Source organism: Marmota flaviventris, chromosome 5 (assembly GCF_047511675.1).
Source record: "Marmota flaviventris isolate mMarFla1 chromosome 5, mMarFla1.hap1, whole genome shotgun sequence".
NCBI lineage: Eukaryota > Metazoa > Chordata > Mammalia > Rodentia > Sciuridae > Marmota > Marmota flaviventris.
The window spans coordinates 148,393,839-148,409,957 of NC_092502.1; the positions used below are offsets into that span (position 1 = coordinate 148,393,839).

Here is a 16,119-nt window from a genome sequence, read left to right on the forward strand (position 1 = left end):
AGTGGGAAAATACCCCTGGGTTCAATCCAAGTACTCCCTCCCCAAATATAAGAAAACAGAAAGGAACAGAACAGAAAGAATCCACAGTCTTCATTGTATTATATTTATCCTGTCCAGGTTGCACTGCAAAATTTCTTGAAAATCCAAAGGCAGATAAATAAATAACCAGGAAAATGTAATCCATCACATTATCTCTCATAAGAAAAGCAATCAATGGAGACTAACCCCCAAATGATCTAAATACTGGAATAACAAAGCACTGCTTTTAATAGCTATTCTCAATGTTTTAAAGGAAACCTTTCCCATAATGATTGAAAAAAGAGGGACTATCAGTAGAGAAATAAACAATATATTTTTAAAAAACGGAATCTCTAGAACCAAAATACACTACCTATGACACAAAATTCAGTACATGTTTTTAATTACAAAACGAAAATGACGGGAAGAATCAGTAAACTTTAATCGTTGTATAGAAATTATCTAATCCTGAAGAGCATAGAGAAATGATGGAACACAACAAAGTTTCAATAGACTGGCTGAACATAGACTGGCTGAAATTTTCTCAAAATTGGTAAAAAGACATAAATTTACGGATTTAAGAAGATCAGCAAATGTCAATATAATTAATAGTAATATATTGAAATCTCTAAGCATAACACTGATAAACTATTGACAAACAAAGGTAAAGAGAAAGTACTGAAAGGTATCAGAGAAAACATGACACATTTTATGAACAGGGAAAGTAGATTCAAATCATGGCTAACTTCTCTTCAGAACCAATGGAAGCCAGAAAACAACATCTTTATATACTTGAAAGAAAAACAACCAAACAAACAAACTGTCAACTTAGAATTTTATATCCAGCAAATATATAACTCAGAGATGAAATAAAATAAAAACACTTTAAGTTAAAGAAAATTAAGAGTACGTGTCTGCTATAGACCTTCACTACACAGAAGCTAAGGTAAATTCTTGAAGCTTAGGTAAAGGACACCAGAGTAAAACTAGGATCTTTGGGAAGAATTAAAAAACATTGGGGAAGATAAATATGTGGATTAAAAATATGAGTTTTTCTCTTAATTTCTTTAATTTGTGGGTTTTATCCTGTCTATTGGTGTAACACATTTTACAACTGGGATGGATGTGTGGTTTAAATGGACATATTAGGTAAAAAGATATATTAATATATCAAGTAAAAAGTAAAAATTAAGAATGTATACACTGTAATCCACAGAGGAAACACTAAAACATTGTGCAAAGAGAAATAACACAAATTAAAATGGAATTCTAAAAAAATATATATTAAAAATAATCCAAAGAAGGAAAAATAGAAAAAACCAAACCAGAAAGAACAGAAAAAGGAAATATATAGTAAAATCATAGGCTAGGCACAAGTATATCAATTGCCTTAAATGTAAGTGTACTAAACACACCTTATCAAATTAAATTAGAGATTATCAGAATGGGTTTTCTTTTTAGCCCCAACTATACTCTGAAACATATGCAACTTATAAATACAGTTATAAACCTTTTTTGGATCAACTTTAAGCAAACAGTTTTCCAAAGTCTCCAAGGTTCCCGTCTAATTCTTCCCAAAGCACTTCCTCCTTCCTTATATTAATGTTCCATCCTTTAGCATCAACTGCTGCACTCAAATTTATTAAGTCCCATAACCAGAGGCCCAGCGAATAAGAGCAGCTATCTAAACAAAAGCACATTCAACATTTTCCTAAAATCCCATGGGGGAAAAAAAGATGCAAAGGGTTCTCCTCATTGTCTGGTTTCTGATTTCTATAACAAGATGTGAGCCCCATTACAACATCCAGGAAAGGATGGAACACGCAAAAGCAATTAGCCAACTTTTAAAACAATATCCACTTCTGAGGAGACAAACCATGCAGGAAACAAAGTAGTTTTGATCACTCCATCTGGATTTCGATTAGTCCCGTGTTTACGATAGATCTGCTTTAACATTTTACTGTATTGATAAGTGAGCGCTTTGTTTTGCAGGAAAAAATAATCCACTTCAGAACTTTGAAATGATGTTATTCCTCAATTAAATTCACTTTATAAATGCTGAAAGAAAAAGCAAGAAAGTTCCAGGTGGCCCTCTTACACTCAACATCTTGCCTTGTCATTGCTGAGTTTCTGTTTTCAATGTATAGAAGTGATAGGTGACTCTTAACTTTAAGTTTTATGATATATTTCAGATTAGAAAATTTGTGGAAGACCTATTTAGTTTTTCACCACAGAAGGACACATTTGCAAAAATAGAATCTTTGTTTCCATTAAGTTTTATTAATATGATATCAAGATTACCACCAATCATCATCATAGAAGCAGCCTTTAAGGATTTAAAGTAAAAATGTGATGTAATAAGCCAGATAAATAGGGAATTCTTAAAGTGGTGTGCAGTGGTATAGCCTTAATACCAGGGCCAGCCTCAGAAATTTAGCAAGATCCTGTCTCAAAATAAAAATGAAAGTGGTAGAGAGGTGGCCTCTGGGATTGTAACTCAGGAGTAGATCACCGCTGGATTAAACATACATAAACACACACACACACACACAGATAAAATTCTTATAGATTAGGGCGATTTTCAACAATCATTCATTGCTTAGTTGATAAAGTCATTTTCTTCACAAAACTCCCAATTTCTTCAAATCATCAGTTTGGTAACTAAATACTGCCTAATATGTAATTATAGATATTTGCAGTCATTAAACAAATAGAATCATTTGTATTTCGTAATTTAGATAGCTGATTTCATATGATGTGCATATCTTTATGTTGCATATAAGAGATATATAATAAATGATGTTTTTGACAGTTATGAAGCTAATTTTCCTCTGACAAATTGGTTGAGGATTCCACTCATGACTCCCCTACAATAGCTATACATATGAAATTTTCTTAGCCAATCCCAAAAAAACAAATGCTGAATGTTTTCTTTGATATAAGGAGGCTGATTCATAGTGGGATAGGGAGGGGGAGCATGGGAGAAATAGATGAACTCTAGATAGGGCAGATGGGTGGGAGGGGAGGGGGGGCATGGGGTAATTAATGATGGTGGAATATGATGATCATTATTATCCAAAGTACATGTATGAAGACACAGATTGGTGTGAATATACTATGTATACAACCCTCTGGTTGTATACATAGTATATGTATATGTATATACATAGTATATGAAAAATTATGCTCTATATATGTAATAAGAATTGTAATGCATTCCGCTGTTATATATAAAAAATAAATAAAATAAAAATTAAAAATAAAAATAAAAGAAAAAAGTAAATGATGAGGGAGGGTGGATGAAGAATCATTCTCAGGGTTTTGGATTTGAATAAATCCCAGGTTTGGGACTCCACTGTCCATCAAATACATATTTAAGGTTGGACCATTCACTTAATATAAGAGAATCAAGTGAAGAAAACTGAGGAATGGACATACTGAATTTGAAGTACAAATAAATTTTTTGAAACTGGGATGAAATAATTGCAATGAAAAGGACAATTTGGGGGCCATTAAAGTACAATGATCATTGAAACCATGGATATGGATGGAATCATTCAGGAGACTCTGAAATCTCAGAAGAATGTTGAGGAGGGGACCCCAGGACACATTAACCTCTTAAGGGCAAGGAGAACAAGAAGTCCTAAGTGATAGGAAAGAAAGTCAGGGACTGCCGCAGTCTGGCTGGGCACAAATCATGAGCCACTGAAGCAGGAACAAACTTTATTTTTAAACTGCAGGAAAACACTTCACACAGCTCCTGGGGAATCCTCCCGAAGGCGCCAGGAGGCTTGTCCAGGAACCCCCAGCCGGAAATATCTCTCCCGGAAATCCCTCCTCCTGCACTTCCCCAACCAATGGGAACTCTCGGGGAATCCCCGGAAATCCCCACGAGAACTCCAAAATAGTGCGAGAACTCAAAAGTTGCGGCAGAGGCGGATAGTAATGCCTCGCCTGTCAATCAATACTGTTGGCAAAATGCCAGGGGCCATACAGACTCAGCCGTGGCTCTCAGCAAGGGACATGGTGAGTGAAGAGAGTTTTGCTATTGAAATCAAAAGGCAAAGAGAATGTCAGGGAGGAGGGCAAATTATGCAGAATATGTGACTTTGCAACATCTTATTAATGCTATTCAAGGATGGGTATTTCAACTCCTAGCTAAATAAGCCATTGGAATTTTTCATTTTATCTGTTTTCGGAAAAACTTTTAAATTTAACCTTTGGAACATAACCTATGTATCAGTTTCCTAGGGTAGTTGTAACAAACTACCACAAATTTGGCGGCTTAAAACAGCCATTTTCTCACAGTTCTGGAGGCCAGAAGTCTGAAATCAGCGTTGTCAGGACTGGTTCCTTCTTAGAGGGTCAGAAGAAGACTCTGTTCTACCTTTATCCAAGCTTCTGTTGGTTGTGTAATCTTTGCCACTCCTTGGATTCAGGCAGAATAACTCCAGTCTGTGTTTCCACTCTTACATGGTGTGCACCCGGGGTGTCTATGTCCAAATTTCCCTCTTCTTATAAACACAGCAGTCACTGGACTTACCCAGTATGAACTCATCTTAGTTTAATTAAATCTGTAAAAATACTATTTCCAAATAAGGTCATGTTCCGAGGTTTGGAGGGATATGAATTTGGGGAGGACACTACTCAACTCCACACACCCACCCTAGGGATAAGATCACAAATATACAGGTGCTATAGCAAGAGAACTCTAGAACAAAGGGAAACGTAAGAAATTGGAAGAGTACAAAAATGGATAAATTTTATGTGAGGATCAAATTTTTACAGTTTAGTCTCAATTGTAAGAGAAGCCCAAAATTTAAGAGTCATTTTGTAGAAATTCCACATACTTAATATTTTGTTAACATTTTATTAGCCATAAGAAACACCTATGTGACTGTTTATTAAAAAAAAAAAAAAAGGTCAGCACATCATTCTTTCTTTCTTCTCTCTCTGTCTATTTTGCCTCTCATTGAAATAACAGAATCAGAAAGCCTTCCTAGTCCTTAAGGACCTAAGGACCTGTGTTGACAGAATTTCCATAGCCAGGCAGGTGGCTAAACTAATGGACTCTCAAACTCTTTAAGTAATGAAAGGTGTGGCCAGGGACCATACATTGACTCACTAAGCAAAAGTTACCTTTTCTTCATTATCATCAAATATTTATTATGCACCATGGTCTGTGGTATCATTAAGTATTAAATATATTAGAGTCTAAAAACCTCCTTTCCTAGGATGACATCAGGGAGGAGAAAAAAATGGGCACAAACATTAAAAGTAAATTTTGTAATAATTTATGATTCTGAGGTTCCTTTGAACCATACTGTCAATTCAAGAAGTGATTCTAAGACATGATTCAGGGTTAGCCCTTCTTGATCACACTTTTCTCTCCAACTTCTTTCCACATGTGACACTTTTTCAGGGTCTCCAAATCTGAACCAAATCAGATTTAGTTCAGATTTAGTTCTGAGCTGACCAAGAGCAAAGTCCCCTGAGAGAAAGCCTGCAGAGCCATCAGGCAGAGGAAGAGCAAGACTTCCTTTCTGAGGCTGCCACAGAAGAGACAGGCTGTTGTTAAGGATGGTTTTCTTACCAGTTCTGAAGGTCGATTGGCTTTCAATTGTTCTCTCATGTAACAATAAAGAATCAGTCTAATAGGTCTTTCAAAGGCCTGGACGGTAAAGATTGGGTGGTATTTTTAAAAAGGAAAAGTAAACTACCCTACTGTGGCACCCGGGCGCTTTCAGAAATCAAACTTGGGGCCAGCGCAGCAGAAGAAACTGTCAGGGAGTTTCTGGACAGGCCCTAGTCGCGGAGCAATGCGGATCCTAGAAACACGTTCCCACACGTTCATGTTGCTCTGAACTCCAGAGGGAAGCGAGATCCCTAGTTTGGACGGAGAACTTGTCTTTTCGAGGAAGATTTTCTGGCGGGGAGCCCAGAACTTGGGTCTCCGGCTTGGGATAACTAGTGGCCCATGGGCGCACTCTGGCCCCAGACCCCACCAGTCCCGGGTTCTCGGCGGGAGGAGCGCGCGCGTGGGGCTGGAAGCCTCGGCCGCGGAGTTTTCGGTTTCCCCTTTTCCTTCTCAAGCCTCTCCCACTTCCTTTTCCCACCGGTCCCCTCCCGCCCGCTCAGTCCCCGTCCGGGCGGACGCGCCTCCCGCAGGGTCCCGTCCGCCTTCCCCCGGGACCAGAAGGAGGCGAATTCCTGCGGGTCCCAGGAGTGCCAAGAGTGAGGCGCAAGACGGGAAATTGCAAAAGTCCTCGCCCCTCTGCCCTCCCCCGCGCCTTTCCCGTAACTCCCGCCCCTCGGCGCTCGCCCCGCAGCTGATTCATAGACCGGGTGCGGGGGTGTCCCAGCACGTCCGTCCCGCGTCCACTCCGGCGTCCGCACTGGCGCCCCCGGCGCCTCTGAGGACTCGGCCCGGCTCGCGGAGCCCGTTGCCCCCGGGGTGAGTACCCCCAATCCGCCCACTCAGCTCCGCTCCGCGCCCCCACGTAGAGCTCAGCTCCCGGGCCGCGCGCCCCGCCTCCCTCCGTGACTTGTTCGAAGGGCGAACCCCGCGCGGTGCTGGGAAGAATCCCACATCTCTGTAGCCCTTCCCGCTGGACGTGCTACTGCACGGTCTCCTGGCTCTGTGCTCCGCGCTGCCGGCTTGAGCTTCAACCTTTGCGCTAATGGTGCTCCAAGGGGTCTGAGTCTCTGGTGCGTCTACCGGGCAGGTAACACTAAAAAAAGACGGTGTCCTTAGTGCAGATTGCCAGGTCACCACATTTCCCAGCCTGGTTTTGAGTTCACCTCCCATCGCCTCTTTCAAAAGTGGTAGGAAAATTTTTGAGTTAAAATTCCCTTTTGCCTCTCTTCTAACATAACTTGTGGAGTTAATTTCTGTCTCCAGCTCCTCCTGACCTTACCTCCCACCTGACAGTGCCCTATCTCTGGGAATCCGTGTCTCTCACTAGGTCTCTGTTGAGATAGACAAGTGGGAAGCAGGGCGGTCACTCACTCACGTACAGGTAGAGAAAGGAAATCCCAGGGACTGAGGTGGTGGCAGGGGCAGGCAGTAATTTACCTCTTCTCCAGCCACGTTAATGGAAGCAGTACCTTTTTTATAGACTAGGAACCTTAGGTGTAGGGTCAGTAACTTGTGAGGGTGCTGATATCAGAACCCAGGTCTCAGAAGCCAGAGCTCTTCACCAACACTTTGTTTCTCTTCTTGATAGTTCTCCTGCCATTCATCCACCCACCCCACCATCCATCCATCCATCCATCCATCCATCCATCCATCCATCCATCCATTCTCCTGTTGCATGGCACGCACAATACTAGAAACTGCCGAGAACTGCCACTTGGTACCCGACCTGCCTTGAACAACTTGTGGAAAACTTTGAGAACAAGCTTATTACCGATTCAGGAGGAATAAAGGTGAGCGTAGACTTAGGCAGGGGAAAGATGGACTTGAATGTGATAACTAATTTGAACTAGGAGGAACTCTGGTGGAGAAAAGTACTCTCCAGTCTAAACTGACTTTGGAACTTGAGTCAAGTTACTTTTCACCTACTGGTTTTAGTTTCTTTGTTGGCTAAATAAATAATGGTTCATTCTGTAGACCAGGTATTATTTTAAATATGCGTTTTACATGTGTTTGCTCATTTAAACTTCACCAGTAAATAAATAAGGTATTAATATTATTATCCTCATTTTATCAATGAAGAAAATGAAAACCAGAGAGGTTGAGTAACTGGATTATGGCCACACAACTAGCAGGTGACAGTGTCAGGATTGGCTTTGGAGTTTTCTCAAAACCACTATGCTGTCCCTCAAACTCTAGAAGTTTTTGGAGTGGGCCTGAGGTGTTTGGTTTTTTGTTTGTTTGTTTGTTTTTGTTTTTGTTTTTGTTTAGTATCCTGCTTTGTCTCTGTTCTGTACTACTTTAAAGTATATTCCAAGACACTGAAGGTTGAAATCCTCAAACAGTGGCCAGGAATTCCCAGACTGAGCTGTGTCTGAGAATCATTCCTGAAAATTTTCAATCACTGCTACTTATTCAGAATCTTCAGAGGATGCACAGTTGAATATCTCTGGCAGTATTTCAGTACTGCTAGAATGCCTCCAGGGGCAGAAAGCTTACCACCTAGCATTTCATTGTTGGACAGGGCTTATTCTCAGTAGCCATTTGTCTCCTTGGAACTACAACCTGGCCCCTGTTCTGCCTCCTGTTGTCTGAGCTTTATAGATCAAAAGCAGCTTTGAGACAACAGAGCTGGTGCTGGGTGTCCAGCAGGGACTTGAGCCTCTGGGGGAGAATGCTTAGGCTCTGGGTCACCTTTCCTCTTCACTTGCCTTTATCTGGATAGAAACATCTACAGCAGAATACAGAGGGGGCAGGTCTCTGTAACCCTTTGTCCTGAGAAAGGAACCAAGTCAGGAAAACTATTGTGGTTTTCAAAGAGGAACCAGTGATATTGTATTTGACAAGAGGAAGGAGCATGTTTTCCTTGTGGGAACTGGGTTGGGGCGGGTGTTGGCTCTAGTAGAAAGACTCCTGGTGAATTTCATCTCGATCACTTACAATAACAGGGAGCCTTGGCCTCCTTTCCCTGGGAGAGGAAGTCTTTCTTAGTTTTAAAATAATATGTGAAATGGAAAAAAAATAGGGTATTGCAAGAGAACGCCTCTCTAAGGAAGGCAAGCTTCCTCAGAGCTACAGAAGGAGAGTTTCTTTTCCAAGGGTTTTGTCCTTGGCTTCACCTCTTCCACCCCTCCTCATTTTCGTTCTACTGGTTTCTCAGCATCTGCTCTAGATTGTATTTGGTTTGTATGTTTGTAAAGTAACACAAGAATGACAATACATTCTCAAACAATGTGGAAGTATATGCAATGATGTCTAGGCATATCATCATCATCATCATCATCTAGGGATACCTGGCTCCACTTGGAAGAGCAGAGGTTAAGTTTGTCAGTCTAAGATCTTTTTCCTTTCTAAAGACTTGCAGAATGTGGATAAATACACACACTTTTTAGTTTGTTTAAGCATGTAAATTTACTATTCTTAGTGTACGGCTTCCTTTTTCACTTTCCAGCTCTTAATAGAGCTTTCCAAATCTATATATTATCTCTTTGGTTAATGGCTCCGTGTACTTCAAAGAAGAAATACTATATAATTTACCCATCCCCTTTATCAATGCACATATGTGTTCTTTAAAATAATTCAGCATTATTGACTGCTTTAGGGAAGATTGTGCATCTGTCTTTGGGCTCTAGTGTTAGTACTTTATGAACTAGAATCCTAGGAGAGCTTTAATTAATTAATTAATTAATGTTCTTTTTAGATATACATGACCCTAGAGTGTATTTTGACATACATACAAAATACAATTAGAGTATAATGTATTCTAATTAGGACCCCATTCTTGTGGTTGTACATGATGTGGAATTAGACTGGTCACGAGAGCTTTTCTTGAGCCCATATTTCTACTTGGCAAACACAATCCTTCAAATTGCGCCTCCTCCTGTTGTACTAATTTAAACTCAGCACATGATAATCTGTTACCCCTCATCCCTTCTAACACCAGCTGTTATCTTTTCTTTTTTATTTTTAAATCTGGTAAGAGAATGGAATCCAATACAGTACTTTAATTTGCATTTTGCTAATTATTACTATGATTTAATTATCTGTATATATTTATGGATCACTTATGAACTATAAATTAACTGTTCATGTCCTTTGACAGTTTCTATTGAGTTGGGTTTTCCTCATCCCTATTTATTGCCCAAACTCTGTACCTATCTGTTTATTAACTGCGTCTCTTGTAGATGCAAATATTTTTTGTAGCATAATGATCTCTTTTATCATTTTTTTACTATGGCCAACTACATATAATATTTAACATCTTAACAATTTTAAGGATATAGTTCAGTGCTGTTAAATATATTCACATTGTTGTTCACCATCCCACCATCTATCTCTAGAACACTTTTTAGCTAGCATAACTGAAATTCTGAACCCACTAAATAGTAACTCACCATTTCTCTCTTTCCCTAACCCTTGGCAAACTCCACTCTACTTTTATATAAATGAAATAGTTATTCATCCTTTCATGATTACTTCACTTAATATCATGTCCTCCAACTTCATGTCCGTAGCAAGTGCCAGAAATTTTTTTTCATTTTTAAGGCTGATTTCTATTCCATCATATGTATCTTTCACATTTTGCTTATTAATTAATACTATTTTTGTCTTTAACTATCTTTGTTGCACAGAAATTTTAAACACAGCAATGTCTCGCTTAGGAAAGTCTTTTTCACTTAAAAATTAAATTATCTTATTTTCTTGTAATATCTTTATTTTTTAGTTTTTACATTAGAATCTTTAAAACATCAGATTTTTTAAATAAAATGAAAGGTAAGAATGTAATTTATTTTTTCTTTAAGTTTTAGACAGTCAATCCAACACCATTTTCTTTAATAGTCCATCTTTTAACTCATTTGAAATTTGATTGTATTATAAAATAAATTCCTGTGTATACAATGATCTGTTTCAGGACTCTATTCTGTTTCTCATATCAATATCACCCTGCTAATACTAGAGCTTTAATAATGTTTTTATGTCTAATAGTATAAATTTCACACAATCTTTAAGTGGTTCTCATACATGTTCTTTGTTATATAAACTTTATAGCTAGTTTGTCAAGTTTAATAAATTTCTCGTGGACTTCCTTGGAATTTTGTTGAGTTCATAATCATTAGCAGTCTTTTCTTCCTTATTGCTCATTTTAGTATAACTCTAGGCATTGAGGAAGCGATGCCTTACAGTAAAGGGTTGGGCTTTGGTAAACGACTCACCTGGCTTCAAGTTCTGTCTTCACAGTAGATCAACTGTGTCAACATGGACAAGTTACTGTTCACCTGTTTTACCCTTGATTTCCTCATTTATGTATGGGGATAATAAAAGAATCTCTTCCATGGGACAGTTGTGAAGATTCAACAAATAATGCCTATAAGTAGCTTAGGGAAGTACCAGCTGGAGAATTAATCTCTGCTACATGCTAGCTGTGATCATTTATTTTTTTTATTTTTATATCCTTTTATTTATTTTTATATCATTCTCTGTCATTTTTGGAGAATTGTTGAGAGTAGGAACTAGCCAATTATTTATTGTTAGAATCCTAGGAGAAAAAATATGTAATAAATCTCCAATGTAGTAGTGCTTCTCAAATTTCAGTGTACACATAAATCACTTGGAGACCTTGCATGAATGAAAAATTTTTTTGTTCAATAAGTCTGAAATGTGGCCTGGGAGGTTGCATTCTCACAAGCTACCAGATGATATCAAAGCTACTTGTCCTTTGTCCACAATTTGTGTGTATAGTCTTTTACTACCATTTAAAATTATGCTGCTGGTGACAGTATTTCCTATTTGTAACACATGTGATTACTAGGACTTAGAAATTGCTTTCTCTAAATACCCTGTGCTAAAGAACTAAGTTATACTTGTTTTCCTTTCTTCTTTGTCTTTTTCTCCCTCCTTTCCTTCTTTCAGTCCTTTTTAAAATAATAGCATTTAATGAAAGCACTAAATTATAATACCTAGTTCTATTCTTAGATATGAAATAATTAAGACATTTGACTATCTTTTTAAATATTTTCTTTAGTTGTTAATCTAGTTGTCAAGCCTTTATCTTTATTTATTTATTTATGTGCGGTGCTGAGACTCAAACCCAGGGCCTCACACATGCTAGGCAAGTGCGCTACCACTGAGCCACAACCCCAGCCCCTGACTATCTTGATTATTTGAAAATGTCGATTAAGATGAAAAAAGTCATATAACATATATCCAATCTGATTATAAAACCTAAAGTCATGGAAAGAAAAGCCACAATTGCAAGTGGTTTTGCAAACAGAAAAATTTAAGTAAGTTGTACAGAACACTTGGAAAAATGTAAACCAGAAAGAGTACTTGGCAAACACAGAATGAAGTTCCACTATTTGTATGGGCACCAACTTTTTGAGAAGTAAATCAACAGAAACTGCTTGTGAGTAAACTTTTCCACTATTGTTGTCTTGGTCACCTCTCTTTACTTCCAATCTTCCTATTACTTTCATAGGAAAGTATTACACACACACACACACACACACACACACACACACACCAATTTAAAGAATGCTTTGTGTTACAGAATCACATAATTTGAAAGAGTTATTTGTAATTTCCCTCATCCTGCCCGACTGCCCTTTCCTATCTCAGCTCTATGTTTATAACTATGAGTAAATGTGTATGTGTTTGGGGGCCCGTTGGGATCCCTCAGGTAGAGGACAGCAAGATAGAAATAGGTACACAGAGATGTATTGAGGGAAGCACTTGCGAGGGAGGGAGGGAGGGAGGGAGAGAGGGAGGAAAAGGATGCAGGTATGGGCAGAGGGAGCCTCCAGACCAGTGTGGGTCTGAGACCTGGGAAAGTGGCCCAGGAGATGGAAGGTGGGAAGGAGTTGCTTCCGGCTGTGGTATAGTTCTAGGAGAGTTGTGGCCAAGCAAGGCGCAGAGCCTGAACAGAGTTGCCCATTGAAGGATCTGAGTCTTGTGATCCCTGGCTGGGAGCAGCATAAGGGTGTGAGTGTGTGGAGGGTGGCTATCAGCTGTGCCCTTGTGAGTCCACACTCCAGCGAGGAGGTTCTTCTGGAGCCAGCTCTGAGGCCAGCTGCATAGTTGCCACACTTCGAATCCAGAGATGTTCCTGTGCACACACTATTCTGCAACTTGCCTTTTTACTTTATTTTGGGACATTCTTCCATGCCCACATGGATTTAGTTCATTCTTTTCAAAAATTGCATCATTTTCCTGTGTAGAAAAGTACCATTATTATATTTTCCTTTTCCAGTTCCTTTTGAGAGACTTTTGCACTGTTTTTATTTTTTTCTCTTAAATATACACAAAGTTTTGGTGTTATCAGTGACTTCATGATAGCTATACATATATACACATATGTATCTATACTATCTGTAGGACAAAATTCCAGTGACAGAATTATTTCTGAATCAGAAGGAAATGCACACTAAAATTTTCATAAATATGTTCATATAGACCTCTATAAAGTTGTCCTCTTTGTTCACTAATGAATGAACATGCTTATTTCTCAAAACTCTTGCCAACGAGAGGCATTAATATTTTTTAGCTTAGCCAGATGGATACTACATAGACATTCATATTCATACAGACTCACAATTGCTGTTTTAACTTTCATTTCCTTCTTAGTGATCTTGCCTTGTTTTTCACTGTTCTTTTGGATATTGTATTTTCTTCTTTTCATCAAATACATAATCATGTATTTTACAGTTGTTCCCCCCGCTTTTTTTTTTTTTTTACTTAAGAGCTCTTTGTATATTAGGGATAGTAGCTCTTTGCTAAATATAGAGAAGTTATCATTTCCAGTTATAGCACTGAAATTTTTAAATGTTTATGTAATCAGCATAGTGCTCTTTATCTTTATGCTTCTGAGTTTCATGTCATGTCTGCCAGATTATAAAAGTGTTCATCCATGTTTTATTCTAGTACCTTTAATGTTTTTATTTCTTGCATGTATATCTTTATCTGGAATTTAACTTGCTGAAGAGAGTGAAGCAACAGCAATACTGGTTTAAATTGACATTAACTGGATATTGAACGTGGAGGGTCTCTTAATGTTATCTAATCCTCATGCCCATACTATGAAGTAGGTTCTTTTATTCTCATTTACAGAAAATAAAATTTAAATCCTAGAGAAGTTAAATAACATGGATTCAGGAATACATATATTAAGTGCCAGAGTTTTTTGACCCTAGTTTTTGACCCTAGTTAGCATGACCCATGTACTTAACTATTACACCTTCATTTCTTCCATAAATGTCCACGTTATTGTTCCCATGTCATTTGGGAGAATAATATATCTTTCTCAAATTATTTGAAATATCACCTTTAGCATATACTAAATTCCTACATATTTGTTTCATCAAGACTGCTCCTTAGATTTGGATTTTCTGTTTCTTTATTCGGCTTCAGTCACCACTTAGAGGCTCAGCTTTAAACCTAGCTGATGTCACAAATTCCAGAAATCTTTAACTCAACATTGTTTTAAAAGAAATCATTTGTGGGGGCTGGGGTTATGGCTCAGTTGTAGAGCACTTGCTTCACATGTGTGAGGCACTGGGTTCAATTCTCAGCACTACATATAAATAATGAATAAAATAAAGTCCATCAACAACTAAAAAATGTTTTTTAAAAAAATCAGTTGTGTATGAGGTAACTCAATCCCATAAATCAGGTAGAAACATTTAGCATTTATCCACTGGATGGGTTCAAGGTGGAGAGGGGAGAAGCACTTGAACTCTGTGGGTAGAAGTCCGGTGGTGGAACTTGGAAGAGGAAGGAATTGGAGTGAAACTTTGTAGCTAATCAAACCTGTTGTAATGATGGAGGCCACTTCAAAGGGATTCCCTGGTACAAATGTAGTGCTATTTAAAAATAAATGAAGATAACTGAATGTGAGAATGATAGGGAACTGCCAAGATGTGGCAAGCAGCTCTTTGTACAGAGCTCTTGTTATTGATTCCAAGAAAAATTGGAAAAATTCTTAATATGATTTTGGTTTTTAACAATTTGTTGAGGTTTTTTTCCATGGCCTACAATATGATCTCCCCTGGAGAGTGTTCAGTGTGCCATGGAGCAAAGAGAACTCTTTCACATGTGCACACACCCAGGCACGTGCCCTCCATGAACAGTTTCTTTTTTAAAATAGCATTTGCATGTGACGTCATCAGGTCACCCAGCCAGTTTTGAAGAATTTGGCAACACACCCAAGTTCTTGGGAAGCAACTGACTGTTAATCACACTGCACCACATGGGGATTATTTGTGATGGGGCAATGCCCCAGGATTAAATGTCTCAGTTGTGGCAGAACAAGAAGTGCTGGTGAGGAAGGGCAGACTCACACTCTCTTTAAAAGTTTTAGTCACTTGGAGAATTTACACCGAGGGACATTCATGGGCATCTTCCCTGAGAACAAGATTTGGCAAAGAGACAAGATTTGAGTAGGAAGTTCTACAAAAAAGAATAGGCTGCATTTCTTATCTTTCCTTCCTGTTTTGCCTCCCCGACCCCAGAAAAGGAATGTCTGTGAAATACTATGAATTAAGCAATATTTGGCAAGAGGAGAAGTGGAGAGGCCTGAAAAGCAATCTGTTTTCATGACAATAGGGTTGAAACCATGCAAGAGAGAAGATGAGAAAATGGAAATCAATTTGCATTCATTTTCTAGCTGTTTCCTGGTTGGCACCTGTGTTCTGAGACTGACAGATGGTGGGGCAGAAGATCCAGGCCTGTCCACCACTGGCTCATCATCTTTTGGGGAACGATGGAGAGCTGAGAAACAGAGAGAGACAAAGATTTAGGGAAGGGACCAAGTAGCACCACTGAGGCAGGAAATAGTTTGGACTTATTTCTGAAATCTGCTGCTTCTCACTTCCCTGACTTGGTTTGTTTCACTGGAAACTGGAAGTGGTGGTGCTCTCACTGATAGTTGCAGAAGGAGCAAGCCTACTGGATGGATGAGAGGGCTGGGTGGCCTTTTCTGTGTTAGCCGCAGGGCTGTGGAGGAAAACCAGCCAGAGTTTGGTGTGCCCTGAGCAGCAATGAGAACAGGAGACGGTGGACAGCAGCCAGCGGCATCTGGTAGCCCCACAGGTTGGTACTTGCCCACCAGCCCATTCAAACACACAGCCCTCATCCTTAAAAAAAAAAAAAAAAAAAACAATTATGATTATTTTAATTTTTGCAGTGCTGAGGATAGAACCCAAGGCCTCACATGTGCTGGGCAGGAGCTCTACCATTGAGTCACAGCCCCAGCCATAAACCCTCATCCTTGAGTGTGCAGAAAAGCCTGGCTTAAGCCTAGATTTTTATTTTGATGGACATGGTGTGTGGGTAGGTGTGCGCGCCCAAGAGTGCGTGGGTTAGTGTGAGTTGTGGAGAGGCCCAGAGTATTGGTTTGAACTTTTTTTCTATGTTTATCCCATCTTGATAATCTAGTCTTGTGGCTTTAAAAACAATACTTACGCCCCAAGGGT

The 16,119-nt window shown here is 39.0% G+C and overlaps 1 protein-coding gene across 1 annotated transcript in view; it reads left to right on the top strand.

Annotated features, from left to right (window-relative positions):
* The first annotated feature begins 6,355 nt into the window (after positions 1-6,355).
* The window catches only part of Osmr (oncostatin M receptor), a 62,186-nt gene continuing 52,422 nt past the window's right edge, over positions 6,356-16,119 (top strand). The window contains exon 1 of the mRNA XM_071612684.1: positions 6,356-6,472. The gene's annotated coding sequence lies outside the window, so the exon portion shown is untranslated. The remainder of the gene's footprint in view (positions 6,473-16,119) is intronic.